The sequence below is a fragment of the Mirounga leonina genome, unplaced genomic scaffold (genome assembly GCF_011800145.1).
Source record: "Mirounga leonina isolate KUSES-001 unplaced genomic scaffold, KU_Mleo_1.0 Mir_168, whole genome shotgun sequence".
Taxonomy (NCBI): Eukaryota; Metazoa; Chordata; class Mammalia; order Carnivora; family Phocidae; genus Mirounga; species Mirounga leonina.
In genome coordinates this window covers 53,004,640-53,031,638 of record NW_023270426.1, presented here as the reverse complement: position 1 = coordinate 53,031,638, position 26,999 = coordinate 53,004,640, and the positions used below count along the sequence as shown (strand labels likewise).

The following is a 26,999-nucleotide window of genomic DNA, read 5'->3' as shown; positions in this document are numbered from 1 at the left end:
AGGAGGAGCCTTAAAGAAGAGACTGAAGCCAGCCCCCCCAGCTCTCCTTAGCCTTTGATTTCTCTTTCCTGTTCCTTCACAGTAAGAGCGATGACTATGGCCTCTTCTGGCTTGAGAATTGAAATTGGAACTGTTTTGTCTACAGTGGAGGGAACTGTGGATATGTGGACCCATCTGTTAGAGAGAAAATGCTCTTTAAAATGTGAAGGTTTTATAAGCTAAAATGATAAGGAGACCCCAATCAAAAGCAACTGATGAATCTCCAAGAGTCAAAAGAGCAACAAGTGCTTGAGTAGTGGGTGTTTACAGTTGCCCCCCCTAAGAACTATCAGTTTGCACATCTGGGATAAAACTTGGACCAAACCATGCACAGTATGTGTCTACAGCATTCAAACCACCCAAGGCACTTTTCACTGCCCAGCATATTCTGCCACCCAATAAAATTAAGCACTTGAAAGTTATATATTTGTTTTGCCACCTCTCAGTTTACCTACTCCTGATTTGTGATAACCCAATAAAATAAGGGGGATAATGATGAAACGTTCGGAGAACTGAAGTTTTCCCTCCTGTCTCTGGGTAATTTTTCATGAGCCTCTGTGTTGCAGTATCTTTGTGTTTCTTAAATCCATTACAATTAAGCTGCATCTCACCATGGCACCTGGGCCAACACTAGCATTGGGTTTGCTTCTCCCCACTTCTGTCTGGGAGCAGGGACCAATGGCAGAGGACAGTGTGTCCACCAGGGACCTGGTGGAGCTCTTGACTGGCACACTGCTGCTCTGGGCTTCCTGCAGATGGCATCGTCCAAATGCCTGGACAAAGGCCCCCGGACACAGGATCAGAAATCTCTGTGCAGAGAAAGCAGTCAGTGGAGAAATGAGACTGGCCTAGAGCCTCATATCTCTTAGCAAACACACACACAAGAAATAGGAACTTACAAATTCCTCTCCATCCTCCTTATCTGTGCTACCTCATCTGCAGAGACAATGTTTTAGTTCCATACTTAAAAGGTTAGACATGGGTGTGAGAAAAGGCAGAAGCAAGATGAGTATTATACTTATAAGGAAAATAAGTCTTTGCTTCATCCTGCAATTAGGAGACCCTGAGCAACTATCTCAGGCTTAGACAATACAGTGAATGGCTCAGGGACCACCACGCACGGTCATGGCACAATGTGTCACCGACTTGTCAAGTGCCCCTGACTTTCCCTGGGCACCTATACAACCCTCGGGGCTCCACGTCAGCCTGCTGCAAGGTCAGAATTCATATTTACACACTGTATCACTGGAGCAGGCCAGAAATAGGTGTTCTGCACCTGACTCTTCCTTGTTGGTGCCGCCCTGTCAAATGTCACTCATTTTCTCATCTCTCTCAGGTCCCTGCTGTCTAACCAAGTGGACAAGCTGATCAGTCCCTTAGTTCAGAGCTGACAATAGCTTAAAATGTTAATCTTGTTCAGACACTGGAACTGGAAAACCTGTCTTCATTACCCTTCTCAAAGAAAGGGACCCCTGGTGGATGTTGAGAGTGGGGGTGGAGGGAGGGGGCAGGACATCAGCATAAGACTGGTTCTGATAGGTATATCTAGAGTGTCCTAAACTAGCCGAATCAAGAGAGGTCAGAGTTCATTTGAAGCAAGAGTTAGAATGAGGGAATAGACCATTAATCTGTCACCTTCACGGAATGATCTCTCTTCCTTACAGTTTGTGTCATCCAGCTATTCCACTCATCTTGTGGCTGTCATCTACACAGTTCCCAGGTTCACATCCCCAGTCATGGAATAGACTGTCCCCAGGTCATTCTCTTCTCCACTGCAAGTCCTGCTGTCATCCTGGACAGCTTCCACAATCATATATGGAATCCATGAACCCATCCACAGAGCTTCTCACTTTCTCAAACCAACAATCTTCACCTCTGCTCCACCCCAGCTTCCCGTTCTTACAAACACCTCCCAGCGTCCCTCATCACTCAGGATTCCTCCATCTAGAAATACATGAGCACACCTGAGGCCCCAGCAATCTCACCCACCTGATTCCCATGCAACTGCTCTTCCATCTGAGGCCTTCAAAGCCTCCTTCTCTCCCTTCTCCTTGACCACACCCTCCTCACAGCTTTGTCTCCTTCTCTACTCTCAGAGACCTTCTAACATCACTTCAACCAGAATTCTCGGGGTCCTTCTGCCACCCTGCCCTCCATTTGGGCTCAATCTCATTATTGACCTTTTCATTTCTATACACAGAATGCTAAGTATTATTGTATAAATACACACACACACACTCACAAACACATGCGTGTACAGACTGAGTCCATGAGAAATGTATCATCTGAATTAACTTGAGTCCAGTCCCTGACCATCATCTCTTGGCCACCTGTGTTCTTTGTTCCATTTCTTCTCAGCTTTCTCAACACCAGGACTTCACCCTCTCCTATCATTTTGTCCTTTCCTTCTTCACTGTTTTCTTCCCCAGAGCCTGTAAGCAGACTCTCCACTACATTATAGATTTTTAAAATGCTCTCCCTACTCTATGTCAACTTCTAGTTATTTCCCTCCTCTCTGTCCTACCTTTTATATAAGGCAAGCTCCTCAAAAGAATAATCTAATAAACCAACATACTCACCAGCCAGTCACCCTTCAAGCTGCTGCCGTCTGGCTTGTCCACATGACACCACTGAAAGAGTTCTGAAAAAAAGAAATAAAACTTTCAAATTTCACCTTGCAGCATTTGATAACATCAATTTTTCCTTCTTCTTAGACTCTCTTGTCCACTAATGTCTCTGGCCTCCTTCTCCCAGTGTTCTTTACCAGGTCCTCTTTTGCTGTCCAATAGTTAAATAATGCTATTTCTAAGGAAATAGCAAGGATCCAAATCCATCACTTCTTAGTTGTCTGACCTTGAAAGGGTTTCCTAAACCACCCCAAGCTTTGATTTGCTCAGCTGCAAAATGAGAATAATAATAGCACCCACCTCCAAGGGTTATTGTGAAGATTAAGTGAATTCACACGTGGAATGTGCTTACAATAGTTTCTGGCAAATAGCAAACACTCAATAAATATTAACTGTGGTTGTTGTTGTTGTTGTTATTATTGGCACTCTTCCCACCCCATAGCTCATATAGGAAGGTCTCACTTCCATTGCTCCTACAAATATTTGTATCTGATGATTCCTCTCAAGCTCGTTATGTTAAATACTAAACTTGTTTCATTTCCTCCTAAAAATTTTCTCCTCCTCTACTAGTGGGAATCTCAATGAATCACACCATTATCATTTATTCATTCTTTTAACAAATATTTATTAGGTGTCTGCTTCATACCAGGCACTATTCTCTTCCCTGGGGATAGAGATGAAAGTGAAGTCCCTGCCCTCAGAGGTAATATATGAGTGAACACACAAATGTTCTCTCAGAGTAAGGAGGTCTATGAAGAAAATACAGCAAGATAAGGGACAGAAAGTAACTTGGCAAAGGTGAAGACATTTTTTTTAGAAAGGATGGCCAAGGGTGTCCTCCTAGAAGAAATGACATTTGATTGGAGAGGTGCCCAAGCCAGGACGTCAATGGGTAAGTAAGTTCTGACATTCTCATCTTCTAAACTCTCAGGTCAGCTCTCCACTTTCTTTCCCTTTTGCTGATGTTTCAGGCCTCCATTTCTCTCATGGCAGTTATTTCCAGGATTCCAAGATTCTAGAATGTCAGAGTTAGTACAATGAAACCATGATTCTTTCCTTAGGTGATATATATTAGCATGTTCAAAGTGTGTCTCATGGAAAATTACCCTGGGATCTGTAGTCAGATAACTTTGAGAAACACTGGGTTAAAGTTATTTAGATTTCTTTACAGCAAGACTCATCAGAGCATTTAATAAGCTAGGACACATTATGAATTTCTGAGATGGGATAATAGTGACATAATAGAAATCACTATTTCCAAAATGTATCAGACCACAGAACGCTTTTTTTTTAGTTTAATATTTTTTTTATCATGTTATGTTAATCACCATACATTACATCATTAGTTTTTGAACCCTTTTTTAAGGTGCATCTCATAGAACTAGTGGTCCATAGGACAAACTTTGGAAAATGCTTACCTAAATGTATATTAAGCATCTACTCTACTAATGTAGACCAGCCTTTAAGAAAAATCCATATCATTCTCCTATTAAACTCTTATTACCTTATCAATATTTTTGCTGAAAATACACAACCTAGTTAATTTGATTTCTTCCTGATGACTATAAATCCATATCCCAGAGTGCTGACAATAGCAGGTTCCCCATATCTGTCTCTTATCAAACATGGCCTTTAAAGGTGCTAACCCTTTTCTAATCCAGTTCTCTCTGGAAATAATCACATCATTAGAGAGTTAACAATGCTGTCTATTCTTTTTAAATTTTTTTTTTTTTAAGATTTTATTTATTTGCGAGAGAGTGAATGAGAGACAGAGAGCATGAGAGGGAGGAGGGTCAGAGGGAGAAGCGGACTCCCTGCTGAGCAGGGAGCCTGATGTGGGACTCGATCCCGGGACTCCAGGATCACGACCTGAGCCGAAGGCAGTCACTTAACCAACTGAGCCACCCAGGCGCCCACAATGCTGTCTATTCTTAATAGACACTTCTCAGACACAATTTGTGAAAAATTTCAGTCAAATCCTCAGAATTTAAATAGTTAAGATACTGATAATAGCTAATATCTCTTGAACATTTTATTACTTTATCAAATTATCATAGCAACCCTATAAAATACAGTATTATTGCTCCCATTTTATAGGTCAGCAAACTGAGAGAGGCTAAGTAACACACGAGTAGGAAGTGACAGAGCTGGGGTTTGACTCTGGTTCCAGAGACTGTGCCCTTTGCACTGTACTGTCTTGTGAAGGGAAACCTAATGAGAATTGTAGGAATACATCTAAATGCAGACAGCTATTGGCACAGTCTGTTTCCTGAATCTCTGCCATGTAGGTGTTGATTGAGGCCAATGAACAGTCTCTGATATACTGGTACTAAGGGTTTTCTCATGCCCCAGGAAGAAGCTGAGCAAAGCTTATTAACACAATGTTGGGAGGCCTAGTTCAACTGCATGTTCTCATCCAACACTCTCAACTGCCTCGTCCCATGTTTAGAGTTTGGCTGGACTCAGAGCACACTGAGCCAAGCTTTCTTCTCCTTAATTGCTAAACCCATGTTTATTTGAAAGCAGACTTAATCCATGTATTTCTGATTACCCATCAGAACTCATCAAAATGAGGTCCTGAAAAAAGCCTGTTTGATGTTCAAAAAATAATCTGAAGGCATTGCTCTTGTGAACAGGAAGCTGGACTTTGCCAAAAGTGAACTGCCCTAAATTCTAAAAGACCAGTTTGGTCTGATGTTTTATGAGATATTTAAACCTCTTCATTGTAGACTTGGCCTAAACTTCATCCCTCTCTCTTTTTTCTTACCCACAATCCATGCTTTTAGTTATTTAGCATGTGATGGTGATTTCTGTCATCAGGGATGAGAACACCGCTAAAAATATACTGTGTAACTAGTAGCAATAAAAACATGTTATTTCCTTCATATGCCAATCCATGGTTTCCACTTTCATGGTAGATAATTGTTCTTTGAAGTCCCTTTTACTTCTCTTGCTTAATATTATTTTTTCATCCTGCTTAAAACTATCAACTAGTTAATCAACAAATAGAATATAATAAAGTATTAGACTTGTAGAATATTTTTAGAAGTAAAGAAAAACTCACTAACTTCAATTAAGGTTTCAACTCACATACACATATACATTACACATGTATGTTTACTTCTGGACCTCAGTATTTTTTTTCCATATTAAAAAATTAACATGATCTCACTCTTTGAGATCCAACTTTAAAATTCTCTGATTCAGTCAAAAATTTTACAAGATATTACTATAAAGTGATGAGATATAAACCACATCTGAAAACTGCTCTCATATAAAACATTGCAAAAATCTTCTATAGATACCATGTACAGAATGGATTCAGCACATTTACATGATAGGTTTGGGAATAAGAAGTTTTGTGTAAATCTCTTACAAGGTTTACAGCATCCAAATACATCGTGTAAATTTCTGTTTATTCTTTCTTCATTAAGAAATTTACATCAAATGCTCTTGAGTACAGTATTGCATTTGTTCCCTTAGCCAGTAGGACCTGTTTGGTGGTTTAATTTAATTTAAGGAACATGAGAGTAGAGAGAAGATAGTGCAGGTGTATTCATTTACTTCCTTCACAGAATAAATGTTTCTTTTAGTTCAGTCATCTGTTCCATGGCATGGGAAAGAACTTAATTCTCTCTCACATCTGGATATCTTTATCCTGATGAAAACTGCAATTAACGTCCTAACCCAAACTCCCAGTTTCACAGAGACCCAGTGTGCCTATATGCTTCCTGGTGGTGCCCATCGCTTTGCGGTCCCTGGTGAAGGAGGAGGCCAGAGCTCAGAGGAGGCCAGAGCTCAGAGGCCAGAGCTCAGGAAAGGAATTCACCCAGTGGATGTTCTCATTCAGTGATACCCTTCGTGCCCTGGTGCCTCACTTGTCCCTAAGTCATGAGGACACAGGTCTGGTGCGGCAAGGATGATAAGACTTAGGCAGGACTTTTCTTGTCCAGGCCTCCTTTATCATCAGGGAAACATGGTTCCCAAGTCTTACGGAATACTTATGGGAGCATAAGGTGAAGTCGGGGAGGTGAGCGGGGCTCACAAGTGCCCAGACAGAAGAACCTGGGGAATGGGAATGGAAAGGACAAGCAGGGCCAATCCAAATGTCTGCAATCAAAACCAAAAGCCCCTACGCGTTGAGCTAAGGTCCCCACTGACATATAGCAGGGCTCTGACTGAGACAAAAAAACAAGGCACGTGCACCCTCTCCAGGCCTTTTTTTTTTTTTTTTTTGTCAAACAGTAGGCAAAAAACTACCCAATAAGGTCATTAGTTTTCTTTTATTTTTTAAACATAGCTTTTTTTGTTTCAGTTATGAAAGTAGCATGCTTGTTATAGAAAAGCCTGTACATACAGAAAGATGTAAAGAATGAATTAAAAATAAATCCTAATCCCACCAAAAGGCAGAGACAAACCTTATAATGTTTTGGAGTATTTTTCTCCACCATTTCTTCTCTGTGCATTTATTTCACCAAATTGGGATTATGCTCTATACAGAGTTTGGGAACCTGCTTTTTCACTTATGGTAATACGAGCATTTCCCCCAGATCATTAAATGGTCTTCAAAACACGATTTGGGATGGCGGCATAGTCATTTTCTCTAATGGACCAATGTTGAAATGCTTTTGGCTAGACAAGATCATAGCCCTTTTCTAATAAGCACAAATAGTTCTTAGATTTTGTTTTATGTATCACACTTCCCATTTTCCATCAGGATTTTTCATGGGTTGGGGTGTTAGTCCAAGGACTGATTCAGCTGGTTCCTGAAGGACTAAGAGAAGCAGATGTATAGGCTTTTGGAGATTATAGATCTGGGCTCACCAAATGTGGAATCCACTCGCAAGTCATTGTCTCTGAAGGTAAGAAGTATTAAATGCTGGGGCGCCTGAGTGGCTCAGTCGTTAGGCATCTGCCTTCGGCTCAGGTGTTCCCTCTCTCCCTGTGTCTCTCTCTGTCAAATAAATAAAATCTTTAAAAAACAAAAAGTAGTAAATGCTATACCTTGCCATTTCTCCTTCCCTAACATGTTTCTGAATTGTGCTTTCTTTCAGGTTGTTGGTAATAATGGCATGTAATGACAAATAGAAACAATAAATAAGAGAGCAATCAGAGAATTTATAAGAACTGAACACTGCTATGTAGAAATGATGACAGACTTCGATTACACTGATTAATAAATATGCACCATATGAAGATTAAACAGAATTTCTGTACGAGAAACATGAAAGAGACAAGAGGAAGAATGTCAGATAAGACATTATGGGGAGATGAAGAGAAGAGAAAAAAATAATAAGGATCATATTGGCCAAATTAAACTCAATGTATGTAATCATGAATGGGAAAACTATATATTAAAAAAAAAAAATCCGGGGCGCCTGGGTGGCTCAGTCGTTGGGCGTCTGCCTCCGGCTCAGGTCATGATCCCAGGGTTCTGGGATCGAGCCCCGCATCGGGCTCTCTGCTCTGCAGGAAGCCTGCTTCTCCCTCTCCCACTCCCCCTGCTTGTGTTCCCTCTCTCGCTGTGTCTCTCTCTGTCAAATAAATAAATAAAATCTTAAAAAAAAAAAAAAATCCAGGGCAGAAACACATTGACAACAATACAATAATAGTGGGGGACTTTAACACCCCCCTCACTGAAATGGACAGATCATCTAAGCAAAAGATCAACAAGGAAATAAAGACTTTAAATGACACACTGGACCAAATGGACTTCACAGACATATTCAGAACATCCCATCCCAAAGCAATGGAATACACATTCTTCTCTAGTGCCCATGGAACATTCTCCAGAATAGATCACATCCTAGGTAACAAATCAGGTCTCAACCAGTACCAAAAGATTGGGATCATTCCCTGCCTATTTTCAGACCACAATTCTTTGAAACTAGAACTCTTCACAAGAGGAAAGTTGGAAAGAACTCAAATACACGGAGGCTAAAGAGCATCCTACTAAAGAATGAATGGGTCAACCAGGAAATTAAAGAAGAATTTAAAAAATTCATGGAAACCAATGAAAGTGAAAACACAACTGTTCAAAATCTTTGGGATGCAACAAAGGCAGTCCTAAGAGGAAAGTATATAGCAATACAAGCCTTTCTCAAGAAATGAGAAAGGTCTCAAATACACAACCGAACCCTACACCTAAAGGAGCTAGAGATAAAACAGCAAATAAAGCCTAAACCCAGCAAGAGAAGATAAATAATAAAGATCAGAGCAGAAATCAATGAAATAGAAACCAAAAGAACAGGAGAACAGATCAACAAAACTAGGAGCTGGTTCTTTGAAAGAACTAACAAGATTTATAAACCCCTGGCCAGACTTATCAAAAACAGAAGAGAAATGACCCAAATCAACAAAATCATGAATGAAAGAGGAGAGATCACAACCAACACCAAAGAAATACAAACAATTATAAGAACATATTATGAGCAACTATATGCCAGCAAATTAGATAACCTGGAAGAAATGGATGCATTCCTAGAGATGTATCAACTACCAAAACTGAACCAGGAAGAAATAGAAAACCTGAACAGACCTATAACCACTAAGGAAATTGAAGCAGTCATCAAAAATCTCCCAACAAACAAAAGCCCAGGGCCAGATGGCTTCCCAGGGGAACTCTACCAAACATTTGAAGAAGAATTAATACCTATTCTTCTGAAACTGTTCCAAAACTAGAAATGGAAGGAAAACTTCCAAACTCGTTTTATGAGGCCACCATTACCTTGATCCCCAAACCAGACAAAGACCCCATCAGAAAGGAGAATAACAGACCAATATCCTTGATGAACATGGATGCAAAAATTCTCACCAAAATACTAGCCAATAGGATCCAACAGTACATTAAAAGGATTATTCACCACGACCAAGTGGGATTTATCCCTGGGCTGCAAGGTTGGTTCAACATCCGCAAATCAATCAACGTGATACAATACATTAACAAAAGAAAGAACAAGAATCATATGATCCTCTCAATAGATGCAGAAAAAGCATTTGACAAAGTACAGCATCCTTTCTTGGTTAAAACTATTCAGAGTATAGGGATAGAGGGTACATACCTCAATATCATAAAAGCCATCTATGAAAAACCCACAGCGAATATCATTCTCAATGGGGAAAAACTGAGAGCTTTCCCCCTAAGGTCAGGAACACGGTAGGGATGTCCACTATCACCACTGCTATTCAACATTGTATTAGAAGTCCTAGCCACAGCAATCAGACAACAAAAAGAAATAAAAGGCATCTGAATTGGCAAAGAAGAAGTCAAACTCTCTTTGCAGATGATGTGATACTTTATGTGGAAAACCCAAAAGACTGCACCCCAAAACCGCTAGAACTCATACAGGAATTCAGTAAAGTGGCAGGATATAAAATCAATGCACAGAAATCAGTGGTATTCCTTATACACCAACAAGACAGAAGAATGAGAAATTAAGGAGTCAATCCCATTTACAGTTGCATCCAAACCATAAGATACCTAGGAATAAATCTAACCAAAGAGGCAAAGAATCTGTACTCAGAAAACTATAGAATACTCATGAAAGAAATTGAGGAAGACACAAAGAAATGGAAAAACGTTCCATGCTCATGGATTGGAAGAACAAATATTGTGAAGATGTCAATGCTACCTAGAGCAATCTACACATTCAATGCAATCCCCATCAAAATAACATCCACTTTTTTCAAAGAAATGGAACAAATAATCCTAAAATTTGTGTGGAACCAGAAAAGACCCCGAATAGCCAGAGGAGTGTTGAAAAAGAAAAGCAAAGCTGGCGGCATTACAATTTCGGACTTCCAGCTCTATTACAAAGCTGTAATCATCAAGACTGTATGGTACTGGCACAAAAACAGACACAAAGATCAATGGAACAGAATAGAGAGCCCAGAAATGGACCCTCCACTCTATGGTCAACTAATCTTTGACAAAGCAGGAAAGAATGTCCAACGGAAGAAAGACAATTTCTTCAACAAATGGTGTTGGGAAAATTGGACAGCCACATGCAGAAGAATGAAACTGGACCATTTCCTTACACCCCACACAAAAATAGATTCCAAATGGCTGAAAGACCTAAATGTGAGACAGGAGTCCATCAAAATCCTAAAGGAGAACACAGGCAGCAACCTCTTCGACCTCAGCCGCAGCAACTTCTTCTTAGAAACATCGCCAAAGGCAAGGGAAGCAAGGGCAAAAATGAACTATGGGGACTTCATCAAGATAAAAAGCTTTTGCACAACAAAGGAAACTGTCAACAAAACCAAAAGACAACTGACAGAATAGGAGAAGATATTTGCAAATGATACATCAGATAAAGGGCTAGTATCCAAAATCTATAAAGAACTTATCAAACTCAACACCCAAAGAACAAAGAATCCAATCAAGAAATGGGCAGAAGACATGAACAGACATTTTTCCAAAGAAGACATCCAAATGGCCAACAGACACATGAAAAAGTGCTCAACATCGCTCGGCATCAGGGAAATCCAAATCAAAACCTCAATGAGATACCACCTCACACCAGTCAGCATGGCTCAAATTAACAAGCCAGGAAATGACAGATGTTGGCAGGGATGCGGAGAAAGGGGAACTCTCCTACACTGTTGGTGGGAATGCAAGCTGGTGCAGCCACTCTGGAAAACAGTATGGAGGTTCCTCAAAAAGTTGAAAATATAGCTACCGTATGACCCAGCAACTGCACTACTGGGCATTTACCCCAAAGATACAAATGTAGGGATCCGAAGGGGTATGTGCACCCCGATGTTTATAGCAGCAATGTCCACAATAGCCAAACTGTGGAAAGAGCCAAGATGTCCATCGACAGATGAATGGATAAAGAAGACGTGGTGTGTATACACACACACACACACACACACACACACACACACACAATGGAATATTATGCAGCCATCAAAAGGAATGAGATCTTGCCATTTGCAACGACGTGGATGGAACTGGAGGGTATTATGCTGAGTGAAATAAGTCAATCAGAGAAAGACATATATCATATGATCTCACTGATATGAGGAATTCTTAATCTCAGGAAACAAACAGGGTTGCTGGAGTGGGGGGTGGGGTGGGAGGGATGGGGTGGCTGGGTAATAGACACTGGGGAGGGTATGTGCTATGGTGAGCGCTGTGAATTGTGCAAGACTGTTGAATCACAGATCTGTACCTCTGAAGCAAATAATGCAATATATGTTAAGAAAAAAAAAAAAAAGAAGAAGAAGATAGCAGGAGGGGAAGAATGAAGGGGGGGAAATCCGAGGGGGAGACAAACCATGAGAGACAATGGACTCTGAAAAACAAACTGAGGGTTCTAGAGGAGAGGGGGGTGGGAGGATGGGTTAGCCTGGTTATGGTTATTAAAGAGGGCACGTTCTGCATGGATCACTGGGTGTTATGCACAAACAATGAATCATGGAACACTACATCAAAAACTAATGATGTAATGTATGGTGATTAACATAACAATAAAAAATTATTTGAGTAGAAAAAAAAAAATCCAGGGCATAATTAACACAACACTGATACAGAAGTTACCTTTTGGGAGTTAGGAGCTTGTAATAAAGGAGAGTTCCACAAAGAGCTTTTAAGTGCTGGCAATATTTGATTTCCTGACCTGAGAGGCTTCCTTGGCATGGTAATTAATCTGTAAAGGAACTTATGTTTATGCACCTTTCTGTATGATATTTATGAGACAAAAATCTAACCAATTTCCAGAGACACTTGGAGGAGTATGGGATTTGTGTTTGGGCTGGAGAAGAATAATTGTTCAACAGGGGGAGTATACAGAAGAGAAACAGCCTTTTGTTTAAAAGGGAAAAAATGGACAAAGAATTCACATGTGGGAATTGAGGCTGGGACAGGCAGAAAGATGCTCCGAGTTTACAATCAGTTACTTAGATAACAAAGTTGTACAAAATTCTTAAGGTTGAGTAAATTAAACTCCTGGCAAAGGTCTTTAAGGATAACACAAGATGTACATACAGCATAATGGCTGTAATTAATAAGATTGTATTATATACCTGAAATTTGCTAAGAGAATATCAATCTCAAGTGTTCTCACCACACACACACACACACACACAAAGGGAACTATGTGATGTGAAGGATGTGTTAATTAACCTGATTGTGGTAAATATTTCACAATGCATACATATATCAAATCACCATGTTGTGCACTTTAAGTGTACAAAAATTTGTCAATTTTATCTCAATAAAGCTGGGAAAAGAAAGGCATACAAGAAATGAGAAAGGGAGGGGACAATGAAGTAAGAACTACCGATTAGATGTATGTGCATGTGTGTGTGTGCATATAAATATATTTAAAGTTAGCAGCTATTACTATTGCTCAATCAAATCATTAATCATAATCATTAATCATTAGCAGAAGCCTGAGAAGAAGAAAATGCAGTTCTACCAAATTGCCATGTAATATTTTGACAGTAATTTGATTTTAAAAATGAAAGGGCAGTATGATATAGTCGATAAGCTTTTGCCATTGCAGACGTATTTCTGAGATCAAATTCTACTTTTGCGCTCATGGGTTTGTGTGACTCTGGGCAGGATTCTCAACCTGTTTGTGCCTCAATCTTCTCGGCATGAAGTAGGGATTATAGTCCCTACCTCACAGGACTGTCAAGAGGATTAAATTAAATAATCCATGTTATTTGCTCAGCACAGTGTCCATAAATGTTGGCTATTATTGTTATACTTGTTAATCATAAGTTTTGTGAGTCTTAGCTCTGAAGGAAAAACAATGGACTCAACAATGACTAGGGCCCCCTCCTCTTAAAAAAATGACAGGATTCCATCCCTATGGCTGTGGCTTTGATGTGTTAAACTTCGCTGGAATGTCAGAGAGCCAACAGTGATCAGTAAAGTTGTGCCCATGTGCAAGAAGTTCAGGAAATATGAGGGGAAAAGGACTCTCATTATTCTGAGTCCATGATGACATATCCACCAAGAAGAACCAGAAAAGGTGAGCGAGTTGATATCCTTCTCCTGCTGACACCTCCAACAACTCCAACAAACTGACTCAACCCATCTTTCAAAAAAACCTGAGATAATGGAATGCTTGATGTTCCCTTCCCACAAAGGGTCTGCCAAGTAATTCTTTACAAATATATCATTCAAGAAAAAGAAAGCATATATATTTTAGTTTAGTTTTAGTTTAATGAAAAGTGCTGTTTTGAGTATTGACTTTGCTTACATTTGGTGATGACTCACCTTAATCCCACTGTATTGAGATATCCCAGCCCCTTCGAGCCACTGACTTCCCACAATACCCTGCAGTCATGGCCATGATACTCTTGAAGGGTGGGTCAAAAACTAAATTGGAGATAGTTTTCTGTTCCCTACTCTCTGAAAATACCATTGAATATTTTTGCGACAGTTATGAGTGTCTTAATCATCTTAATCATCCAAAGCTAGACTGTATTCGAACAGCTTGCCATCTACCTTTTAGGGTAGAACAGGAAGGAAAGTGTTTATATCTTTTACTTAGTCACTCTGAAGTCACCCACCTCCAACCCATCCCCTCCAGCCCACAACACTCAGAAAGCCTCCTACCATATGCTTTTGTCTGCATTTCTTTACAGCCTAAATTAGATCTGTGAGGAGCATTAACTGATTTTGGGTCTATGCCCAATAGACCACATGTAATACAGAACTATTTTCTAAAAAAATTATCACCTATATCTGATTTTTTGGAAGGCCAAAAAAGTGAATGTGTCAGATTTTGTGAATACTGTTTATATTCTTTTGTTACCCTCATAACAAGTGAGATGGAAAAGAAACAGTGGTAAAGATATTCCACAAAACATAATAAAGTACATTTTCATGAGTATTTAAGTGTCTTCTTACTTTTCTAGAGTATATTACAAAATTTTCTTCAATAAGACAGAGAATTTTTTAAATGGTAAAAAATAATTTTTTTTTAAGATTTTATTTATTTATTTGACAGAGAGAGAGAGCACCAGTAGGCAGAGCAGCAGGCAGAGGGAGAGGGAGAAGGGAGCCCGATGCGGGGCTCAATCCCAGGACCCTGGGATCACGGCCCGAGCTGAAGGCAGACGCTTAACCGACTGAGCCACCCAGGCGCACCCAAAAATAACTTTTTAAATGAAGACCATTTCTACTAAATTACTATTCTTCCAGGTAACTTTAAATTGAATCTTGATCCTTATCCAAAACCAAAAATACTGTAATTTCAGAAATGGAAATGCTCATGAAATACAATATATTCTATGAAAACAATTGCTTCAGTGAAAACATTTGTAGAAGCTAATCCAGGGAGGCACAACTGATATTTTGTAGGTGTTGAATGGAGATTTTGAAGGTTGTTGGGCAAATCCCCGTAAAAATTCAAAAGATTCATAGTGAAACCTAACAGAGTGAGATAGAATCATCCAGACAAAGGATAAGTGTCAGGGAAGGACAATGAGAGCCCTAAAATAAAATCCCCATGAGAAAAGGTTAACCATGCACCAGTAGGAAGGTCAAAGTGGGATGGAAATCCCACATTTGTAAACTACTGGCCCCTAGAACATGTTCCAATACTGAGGAGGGAGCCAGTTTGTACCCTGACAATGTGGTTGTGTACCCTGAGAAAGAGCTACATCACTGTCCTAGGCCAGTATCATCTCCTCAAACCACTGGCACTGAGGAAAGAATTCACACATCCTCAATGGCCACCACTGGAACAGAAAGCTCATCCCCAGGATCAGTACTGAGGACTTAACAGGAGGCAGTGGTGCTGTTCAGTGTTAAAAGTGGTCTTAAGTACATTTTATGGTGACAGATGGTAGCTACACTCATGGTGCACCTAGCATAATGCATAGACTTGTCGAATCACTATGTTGTACACCTGAAACTAATGCGCCATTATATACCACCTATATTTCAAATAAAAAAAAAAAGTGGTCTTAGAGGAGAATTCCGTGACTATCTGGGTTTCTAGGTCTGACCTGAGATCTTCTGCTTTAATAGCTCCTTCTGAAGCAATTATCTTTAGAGAAAACTGTGAAGTTCCTCAGCCTCATAGATTCACTCACTTAACTGAAGTTGGAACCAGTACCAAGGCAAGAAGACTTGAGTTAGTTCCCTGATGGATTTTTGGAGATTCCAGGGCAGGGTTTGACAAAGAGACTTCTGCAAGGCCTGTTCACATGCCCCACTGTGGAAAGGGACCACCATGTTACACAACACTAAGAGAATACTTAAAGGGGAGCCTGGGTGGCTCAGTCAGTTAAGCGTCTGCCTTCTGCTCAGGTCATGATCTCAGGGTCCTGGGATGGAGCCCCCACAGGCTCCCTGCTCAGCGGGAAGTCTGCTTCTCCCTCTGCCTCTGCCCCTCCCCCCTGCTCGTTCTCTCTCTCTCTCTCTCTCTCAAATAAATAAAATCTTCTTAAAAAATAAAAATAAAAGAATATTTAAAGTAAAAAATATTTGTGAATTTATAATGTTTTGGCATCACACTGGGAGTCATATTAATTAAGACAGTTTTGCTGAAAATAGTTTAATTTCCTGCTCTCAAGTCAACATAAACAGTATTCAGATTCTCAGTCCAAATATAAATACCTGGTTTTTTTGAAGTGAAAATTTAATCATAAACTTCTTCTGATTAAAACACTGATCAACCAACAAGATTCCATAAACATTTTAAGTTTATTTTATGCTGCTATAGGATAAATATGAAGGGCAAAAAATTTTTTGGCTAAAATCAGTTTATTAAATCTGTATTAAATATGGTCTTTCTATAACATTGCACCAAAAAATAATAATGTGAAAGGGAACTGTAACTGAACTTTAATCAATCACTGTTACAGTTCATTACTATGTTCTGCTGGCACTAAAATCCCTCTATGCCACTGTACCCCATTTTGTATTTGACTTGTTATGAAAATGAATATGGTTAGATATTAGAATTTCATTTTACTCCAACATTTCACTTGAGTCTTTGAGTGGGCCTTCTAATTTCAAAATTCCAATTATGTTTCCTCCAAAATGAAGATTATCTTCCTCTTTAACTCATGAATTCATTTCTTGTAAAGTTAACCTTGATTTTTAGTTTAAAATAAAATACTCCACCTCCACATATTTTTAAAAAGCCAGGGACTGTCCTTTGATTACTGTCCAACACACATACATTTACATCAAATCACAGGTAGCGATGATTCATGCGTTGGTAAAGTTCTATAGAATGACAGCTAGACAGGATGAGTTTGTGTAGTGCATTTAAAGATGCCAAACAGGGAAGAAGGGCTTATTCAGTTCCAGCCCATCAGGTTCATAATAAGCAATTAAATATCTGTAATTAAATCTCCATTTACTCAGCAGACCAGAACAGCACGTTCAAATCCAGTCTTCAGGGTAAATAATAAGCTTTAAAAAACTACATTCATTCATTCTGATCATAAAGAATGTAACAAAAACAATAAAAACTAAATGTGTGTTTAAGAGATCTGGTGGCATTTAAGGTGTAGACAGGCTTAACTGGACTTCAAAATTAATACGCACTTGCAGAAATAAAATAAACAACACTAAAAATTAATATGCATTTATTTCAGTACTGGGTAAGGGTAGCAATTAATACAGGCAAGAAAGGAGTTTAAGAATGAAACACCTGTGGGTATTAAAAATAGTAACCTGCCCCTTTAAAATGATTTCTGGTTGCTATGAACAATATTTAAGACATGTGGAAGAGGGAGATTTATAATATCATAAAAGTGTGACTGCTGGACTCTAATAACATTCTTGGGTCTCAATAATACCCTTCTTCTATATAAGACAAATCGGATTATATAGTTTTCCATCAAAAATAATAACTGAAATACAAGTAGTTTCTAATTTGAGTAAAATACTGCAGATATATAAGAGTTACTGAATTAGGGCTTATCGTGCACCTTATGTTTTCAGAGATGTGAGTTAGCAACACAGGGTCCAGAAAAAAATGAAAACATGACTCCACTTTTCAGAAGCTTACATTTGGAGACCCAAGACATACTCATAAGAAAGAGAGCAATCACAAAGATGTGCACACATATCCATTTACAAGATACTTTCTTCACATTATTTCACCAATCCCACGATAATTTGATGATACAAGAAAAGAGAAGGGTCATTATTGTTATGTGTGGGCTTTTGAGTTTAAAAAACTCCAGTTCTGTCGTAAAATAATACTGTAACTAAAGAATTAAACACTTCATAGGTTCAAGTACTGATAGAAGCAGCTGCCAGCAATATCTTAATTATACCTCTCAACAATCCTAGAAGATAGAAGGATAATTATATGCCCAATTTAGAAATTGGGAAAATAAAGGTTATTAAGCAACTTTCCTGAGGGCACACAGTCAATAAGTGACAGAGCCAGGATAGAGGATTTGAACCTCCACCTGCCTGACTCAGAACCCATGGTCTTAACCATTACATTCGCCCACCCTCCTCCATTTACCTAGCTCTTTGAATTTGACTGGTTACTCGACCTCCCCGAGCCTCAGGTTCCCCATGGATAGCATAGAGCATCATTCTCTGGGACTACTGTGTGGATTAAATGGCATGACTTTTGATAAATTCTTGCCCCCAGTAAATGCTCCATTAAAGGTGGGATTCTTTATCTCACCTTTCCTTTAGGGTATTTGCCCAAGATCACACAATTAGTGAATGGCCAATCTAGGACCCAGACCCGTGTCCTCTGTCTCCCTGTTCTCAGACTACCTTAAATCTCCTTCCAAAATGTCCAGCACTGTGCTCCATCCACAGTAGGCATTTTATTCTATTCGTGTTACTGCAGTTCCATTACCTCTATGTCCAAAGTCCATGTTACGTAATAGATAAGAGCAAGCAGCTGGTGTTGCTCAACATTCCCTCGGCTCTGTCTGAAAGGCTGGTTTCTCTCTAAGCTTCAGAACAATCAATGACCATTCCACTTTTTTCATTGTTTTGGGGGGGAGGGGGGAGATGTGCTAACTAAAATAAAACAAAGTGTTCTACAAACAAAGGAAGTCATGGAGCCTAGTTATATGTACACAGATTTAAAAACCATACTACAAATATATCATTAAAACCATAAGGCAACCAGCGGACAAAGTATTATCACTAAAGGAGCAATAAACTTCAATTGACTTGACTTATTCATTGTGGTTCCCTCTTCTTTGGGTATTACTGATTTAGCATGTTTTATTATTTGCAACAAATTGTTTAAGAAAGTATAATTTAATTGTTAAGCTTGTACAAGAGCACAAAGATAGTCAAAGACAAGCACTATCAGGTAGTAATTTACTGACCAGTGTCATGGGCTAACAGACATTAAGATGCAGTGAGTGATGTTTTGAAATGCATGAGTTGTGTCTTGATGTCTGAAGACCAGATAATTCAGGATATTAATAAATACTTATAAGAATAATCACTTGTAATCACAATAATCACATGCAATAATGTTAATAACAATAATACTGCAGGGTAACAATTCTTCCAGCTCCAACGGTAATAGAAAGCCATCCTCCTCTGCTGAGGAACAATGGAAATCAGAGGTGAGAACTCACAGTGGATCTTTGAATTATTTATGAGCTCATACATGTCACTTGCATCCGAACGTTAAAAAAAAAAAAACGCGAAAGTATAATAGCTCATTAGTGATGCAAATTTCAAAAAGATGGACTTTATTCTGGTTTGGTGGTGATTTTTGTAATTCAGCATTCTTACCAACAGTGAAGTGTCTGCTTTCTATTCTTTATTATTACTAGGATTCATATTGCTTGGCCAGGTCAACATTTTGGGCACCTTTATTTCACTCATCTCTGATTCACCCATTTTTATTAGCTCCTATTGCACACCAGCAACATTGATTAAATCGCTGTCATAATTTCTCTGAGATGCAATTAGAGTGAAGGTGGATCATTTGTACACTTAAAATATGTAGATTTAATAATGCATGCACAAATGAGAAGAACGATTTTTTAAATCTGCAAAAATACATGAGAGAGAAAAGAACGAAGCAAATGTGTCTAAAATGTTAACAGTGGGGAGTTCTTTGTACTATTCTTGCAACTTTTCATTAAGTCAGAAATTATGCCAAAATTAAAAATTAAAAGAAAAAAATTACATTGCAAGTCAATTTGCCATTCCACTAAATGAGCTTAAGCCACAGAATGAGAGAAAGTGGTACATGAGAGTCTGAGCTAGCCTCAGTCGACACGACCCTCAAAATATGAGCATCATGCCATGCGGAGTGAGGTTTTAGTGTTTTAATATATGTGTTTCTTGTGTAAAACAATATTCTAAAAATTTTGTATTTGGGTTTTTATTACATGCTATATATCGTACATTTATGCATACACATTGTTTTAAACAGGGTTGTAAAACCCTGTATGCTATATTTTAAGGATGATTTAAGATTTTCAAGAGTGATTTTGACTGTGTGTGATTTTAGCCTTATGTGCTAACTTTAGGTCTTGTCCCCAGGTCAGCTGCGACTCTACTGAACTCTCACAAGTACAGAAAGAAGTTACATCAAATCTTGTCTTGATGGCTGCTCTATAATCATAAAATCAAGAGAATGAGAATTTGGTTCAGCAAACCTTTCCCCTTTCCGTGCTCTTCGCCTCCTTTTAGTATCTCTGCTATCGCTGGGAGGCTAAACCCTTAGTGTGCCCTGCTGGCCTTGGTCACAGAATGAAAGACTCTGATGAACAAAATGTGCTATGTGTGTCCCAGGAGTGTTTTATTTGGGGAAGGAAATGCTGTCTGGGAAAAGTAACAAACAAAAGGGAATCTGACGAATCTAAGTCCCTTAGTGGGGAAGAAGTCTTCAGGCAGGGGCAGTTCCCCTAGCTCTGTGATTTAAGTATGCTGACATACTTACTTCATTTACTTCTTGACCATTTTAATCTCTACCACCACTGAGTTCAAGTTACATTTACTCTAATGTGCCAAGCTTATTAGAGGGACTCGACACACATTATAACACAAGACAAATTTAGCCAAGGAGATTTTCTTTGTATGTCGGAGTATGAATCTTTTGGAGATTTGGTTGCTGTTGTAGCTGTTATTTTGACTTTGAAATAAATGTGAAATGTAGTCAAAAGGGCCTGGGACTAAGAGTTGGAAGATCTGATACAAACTGTATGCTTGTCAAATTACAAAATCTCTCTATTGCCTCATTTTCACAATCTGTAAAAGGCATGAAGATCATTCAGAGTCTTTTTTGTTTCAAGATTTTTTTTTTTTAATTTATTTGACAGAGAGAGACATAGCAAGAGAGGGAACACAAGCAGGGGGAGTGGGAGAGGGAGAAGCAGGCTTCCCGCGGAGCAAGGAGCCCGATGCGGGGCTCGATCCCAGGACCCTGGGATCATGACCTGAGCCAAAGGCAGATGCTTAACAACTGAGCCACCCAGGTGCCCAAGAGTCTTAATTACTTATAATCACGGTAACCACCTGTGATAAGTAACCATGTGTTAATGACAGTATGCCCTACCCAGCTCCCAGGTTTGTGGTAAGGAACAAAAGAAAGAATGTTTATGGAAGCACTTTATGTCTCTAAAGCATGAAATAAATATGACAAAAGAGACTAGCTACAATGGTTAATTTTATGTATTAACTTGACTGGGCAAAAGGTGCCCAGATATTTGGCTAGATATTATTCTGTGTGTGTCTGTTGAGAATTTTTCTGGGTGAGATTAACATTTGAGTTAATAGCCTGAATAAAGTAGATCACCCTTCCCAATGTGGGTATGCCTCACATCCCTTCCACTGAAGGCTGAATGGGACAAAAAGACTGAATAAGGGAGAATTTGCTTCCTCTCTCCCTCTTCCTGTCTTTAAGTTGGGACATTGGTCTTCTCCTGCCTTCAGACTTAGGCTAGGATTAGAACTATTACCATTGGCTCTGTTTCTCCAGCCTTCAGACTCAAACTAGAACTCAACTCTTCTGGGTTTCCAGCTTGCTGACTGAAGATCTGGGGACTTCACAGCCTCTAGAATCAGCTGAGTCAATTCTCCTTATAATAAATCATATATATATATATATATATATATGATGTAATATATGATATAATCTCCTATTGATTCTGTTTCTCTGGACAACCCCAATATACTAGCTATGAAAAATATTCATAGCTTATGAAAATATTCATTCTTTATACCTATTAGTTGGGTAAATTTACAGAAACAGTGAAAAGTTGTGTCAACCAGTTTCATCATCATATCTATGCCCAATGACCAGTCTGAAAATTCTGCACCCATCTCCACCACATCTTAGAATTACTAAGAGGGCTGAAGATTCTGAGGTGACGTAGGACCATTCTAGCCAGGAGAGTGCTGAGTTTATTTCTGGGGCAATCTACTTCCACACAGTTTGTCTTCTTGGTCTTTAGACTCACATAAAAGAAAAGAAATGAGATTTCATAGTTTAAGAAATGAGAAATTACTAAGCACCATATTGGGCATAAATTGGTGTTATGAATCCAATGTATCTTACTGTGACAATGTCTCATATATTTTCTGTTCCTTTGGAGAAGGGTCTGGTATGTACCTGCTCATTACCACCTTCTCATAGTGATGCATGCTTTCCATGAACACAACCTGCAATCATCATATGCCATCCACTATTTTCACAAGCTTTTTGTTGTTTTTATTGTCCTTAAATCTTACCTAAATGAAACATTTAAGACATTAAATGCCCTAAGTCCAAAGTTTAATGAGGGAATTCCATCTGAGGCACGATCTCCATGAATGATAATGAAACACTGCTACAATTTTAATCTCTTGTAGGATCCAATTTGTATAATGCATCACGTCAAACACAAAGGATTAAACTCTCACTGGAAGGGGAAAAAAAAAAAAGGTCTAGGTTAGTCTGCCCTCTAGTGTAGCTTACTGGTTCCTAAAATAAACCAGAGAAACGTGTCCTGGAAGCCGATTGTGCAATTCCGTCAGGATGGCAACTTGCCACCGTCGCCAGCGCCCGATTTTTGCAGCGCTCCTCTTTGGGAGCTACAGACTTTTCTAGCATTAGGTCACATTTCTAACCCAGTTTTCAAGAGAAATACATACGGAGCCCCACCCTCCTGGACCTATGCCTGCTTGAAGTCTATGTTACGTGGATAGCCTTGACCGTGGTGTGTGCCCTTTTCTATCACTTCAGGAGAACAGGGATGCAAATAAATAAAAAGACATATTTCTGAGTTCAGAAATGAGTGCATTAGGAGAGGCTTCGGAAAGGGAGAGATTTGGTCTAAGAACTGTTACTAGTGTGAGTCTCTTAGGGACAACCTGGGCTATCTACATAACAAAACACCTTGTCCTTGGCTGGCCCTTCTGAAAGTTCATTTGCAGAGGTATGTATCCTCTCCTGGACTCCAAGGCCTATGTTTGCAGTAAAGAAACATCTTTGTGTTCCCTGTTTCGTAACTTCCCTCAAATTCTGCTTTAGAGGGGCGCCTGGGTGGCTCAGTCATTAAGCATCTGCCTTTGGCTCAGGTCATGATCCCAGGGCCCTGGGATCGAGCCCCATATCGGGCTCCTTGCTCAGCAGGAAGCCTGCTTCTCCCTCACCCACTCCCCCTGCTTGTGTTCCCTCTCTCACTGTATCTCTCTCTGTCAAATAAATAAATAAAATCTTAAAAAAAAAAAAATTCTGCTTTAGAGTTAGAAAGTAAAGTGCTTTAGGGCATAGTTTTTTTTTTAAACTGCAGTTTATACTCAACTGAATAAACACGTCTTTGTTTTTTTAAAGAAAGTCTAATTCTTGTAACTGGTGGACTTGCATAGGTCTGAAAGCTTTCCTGTTACACATCAATTCCAGAATTATTTCAAACAAATAAATACAATGTTGAATTACTTAAAAAAAATTCAAGGTCCTGTGCACATGTTTACCTGGAAAATTCAAATGCCCTATTAATCAAAATCTGGTCTATACTTCCTTGCCCTTTCCACATGCCTTTAGTTCATGTACCAGAGATATTTAGCTAAGTAGTGATAGTTTGTTTCGAGGCACCCCCAATCACTACCAATTTCAGGAAATACAGGTCCTGACCTTCATAAATAAAAAAATAAATAAAATAAAGCAAATATCCTTTTTACATATAAATTATACATACACACACACAAAATTCTAAATCTGCAAAACACAAAAATATCCTCCTATTTATATTTCTGTCATCATAGCTAGCAGTTCAGGTGGGCTAATGATGAGCCAAATGGCATTCCAGCCCCTGAGTACACTATCACAGACTACCTGATTCACTCTTGGCATAAGGGCTTCCTTAAGCCATCAGTTTGGGCTCCTTCACAATAGCAGTATAAATACAACTTTGATCTTCGATCTATTTTCAAATTGTTCATCCCTGACAGTAAGATAACCACAGTAGTCTAGGCTCTAAAAACATGTTTTAAGCTGACTGGAGAGGAATTAAAAAGGAGAAGCGATGTGAAGTAGTGGATAGAACGCTAGGAAACAATACACCTGATTCTAATTGTGATCTTGTCACCAGCTATGCTGTTAACTTAAACAAGTCACTTTACTATTCTGGAGTCTTCTTCTGCTCATCTATAATAGGTGTGGGCTAGAGTTAGATGAAATCAGAGGTATCTAATCTTTCATCACCAGACTGCCTGTTCTAATTACATCGATGACTTCATATCTATATCTGTGTTTCAATGTGTTTTAGACTAAAAATATTACAAATTCTAAGTTTACCAATCCAGAGAAAGTGTTACTCAAATACATGCTCACACTGACGCTGGTTCTCAGTCTAATCCACACCCAGGGCATGTTTGTCATTTGCTGCACTGATTTTCCTGCTAGTTTTCTTTGCCTAAGTCTCTTAAAGATATTAGGAGCTTAATCACTGTCATAAAGAGAAGATGAAAGATTAAAGGCTCTCTGATTAGCATTTTGCATATTTTTTTTTCTGAGAATTTCAAGAGCACATAAAACTCACTTGTTCCCTATCAGCATTTCCCTTTACCCCTTTAGTTTGCTGACATGTGATTTTCAAGTCATTTTTGGAAATCTGAAACCTGTTAGAGATCACAGATGCCAAGATCTGCATGACTGCTATAGTTTTGGCAGAATCTGCTTTTTTAAGACAACAAAGGCAATAAATAGGAATCTGCTTTCTTCTGACTCTATTCTTTTCCAAAAGAAAAAATGTCTTTGTGGACGCATGTCATTTAATAAGGTTTCTAGACTGTCTTGGTTTAGACTGTGTTTGTTCTTAGCTTTGACTCAAAATAGCATCTGGGCTTTTCATCTTGAGAACTTCAAGCTTATTCCTGTTATCAGCTTCCACTAAGAGCATAGCTTCATACTCCTTTTAATGTCTGTGATTCTCTTTAACAAAGGTAATCATCTAAGCGCCAGTGGTGGGCAGCAGTAAAAATATGTTTTTGCCAATACAAATGAATATTTGACTAATTTGAACCCTAACCGTGGCCACATTTCTTAGTCTTCATGCCATTTAAGTCAGCTTCGCAAGGGCGGGGTGAGGGTGGGGAACTGACAAAAGAGGTAGAGCCTTATAAATAAGCACAGGAAGTGAAAAGATGTGGCATCTGACTTAAGGGTCAGAGAAAAGGAGACATGTGAGAATTTCAAGATCGGGTATAATTTTGACAGAGAGAAATGGGAAAGACAGAAATAGGGCAGGAATACTAAAAGCAAATGTTAGATGAGAAAGGGACAGCCATGTTGAAGAATAGCCAGAGGTTCAGTGTTGTTATAGACGTAATGTGTGGTCACACGACAAGCTGAGAGATGGCGTTGGAAAGGTGATCTGTAGTTAGACTGGAGAGGATGCAAGAGTGGTCCTGGTCTGTCTTTCATCAGTAAAGGTGGAGATAGCGCCCTGAAAGGAGACACAGGCTACACCAGACCTATCCCAGGCATGAGACATCTACCAGAATGGTACTACTAGAAATCCCAGGCCAGCCAACTCCAGGAATCAGAAAGGGACCTAGAAAAGAATTGAGGAAGTCACTCCAAAGCATAAAGTCCCTGAGATGTGGGGACCCAGAGCCCTGGTCTAAGAGCGGTAACTTTGAGGGACGTTCCAAGGAATAAGCAATGGGTTCTGAAGAGTAGAGAGAGGGGCATTGATGATGCACCAAAGTTCTGAGCCTGGGGACTGAACTTACCTATAATGTCCTCTGTCAGGAGCTGCACTTTCCTTCATAACAGTATTCTAGGCCACTTCTACCTCTGAGAATTTTCGACAAAATAAAATTGTGTAAACATGACTGGGGCAAATTACTTAAACTTTCTGTGCCTCAAGTTAAGTTTATATCTGCAAAATGGGAATAATAAGGCTTTATACATTTATTAAAGGCACTGAGTTAATATTTGTAAATCACTTAGAACAGTGCCTGGCACAAAGTCAGTGCTATTTAAGTGGCTGTTATATATATAATTTCTTGCTTTTTCAGAACCCTCCTTCACATATAAATAACATAAACGGAGGGGAGCTGAAGAACCTCACAGGTTATCAAAATATTAGAGTCTCAATGTACTACCCAACTCCCTTCTTCTTCTAAAAGCTCCTTCTTCCCTCCCTTGGGAAGGGGAGGGGCCCGGGGAGATGAAATTTTATTCTGTCTTAAATATCATCTTCATGTAAATTTGCATCACCTTGAATTAATGTTCTGGCTGATAGCCAGGCTCAAATGCATACTATCTCTTACTTTCAAAGGCCCTCTGCTGTTACAGCTCAAATCTAGAAATCCGGTGTGTCGTCTGTGTCTGTGATGGAACACACCATAGCAGCGACTGCTCTTGACTGTAAAGAGCACACCCCCAAACACATGTGACTACCCTTGTTATATGGTGAGCTCACTGCAGCCTGGGTCTGTGTCATTCCCATCTTTGTACTCCTCAGCAGTGTCCAGCACTGTGTTTACACAAAGTACGTAGTCGCTAGTTCTTTGCAGAACAAAACTGATTCAGGAAAAACACACAAATGACATGTGTGTACAAACACTTTCAAGTCGATGAACAACTAGTTTTCTTGTAAAAACCAGAAACAGTCTGTGTGGGAGTATCTGGCCAAGACCTTCACTGTGACAACATCTGAATCACCTGTTTTGTCTGAAGACTAAACTTTTAACCTCAGCCCCACATCACAGCTCACTGTAACGATGTAAATGAAGCCATGTGGTCCAGCAGGCCTAACAAACAGCAGTCCCACTTCTTCTGTTGCTTTAAACTCTTGAAGTTTCACATGACTGCAGACTGTTAGAATTATGTGAACTATGTTTCCAAAGTCTTGCCTCTTCCCTCTTTGGAAATAAGTCAAAACCAGCTGCAGTTCCTGCCACGTCGTAGTATAGAT

General features: G+C 39.3%; 1 protein-coding gene across 1 annotated transcript in view; it reads right to left on the bottom strand.

Annotated features, from left to right (window-relative positions):
• XRCC4 (X-ray repair cross complementing 4) overlaps nt 1-26,999 on the bottom strand; it is a 776,985-nt gene that overhangs the window by 556,779 nt on the left and 193,207 nt on the right. Inside the window, exon 3 of the mRNA XM_035014787.1 lies at nt 2,619-2,680. The gene's annotated coding sequence lies outside the window, so the exon portion shown is untranslated. The remainder of the gene's footprint in view (nt 1-2,618; nt 2,681-26,999) is intronic.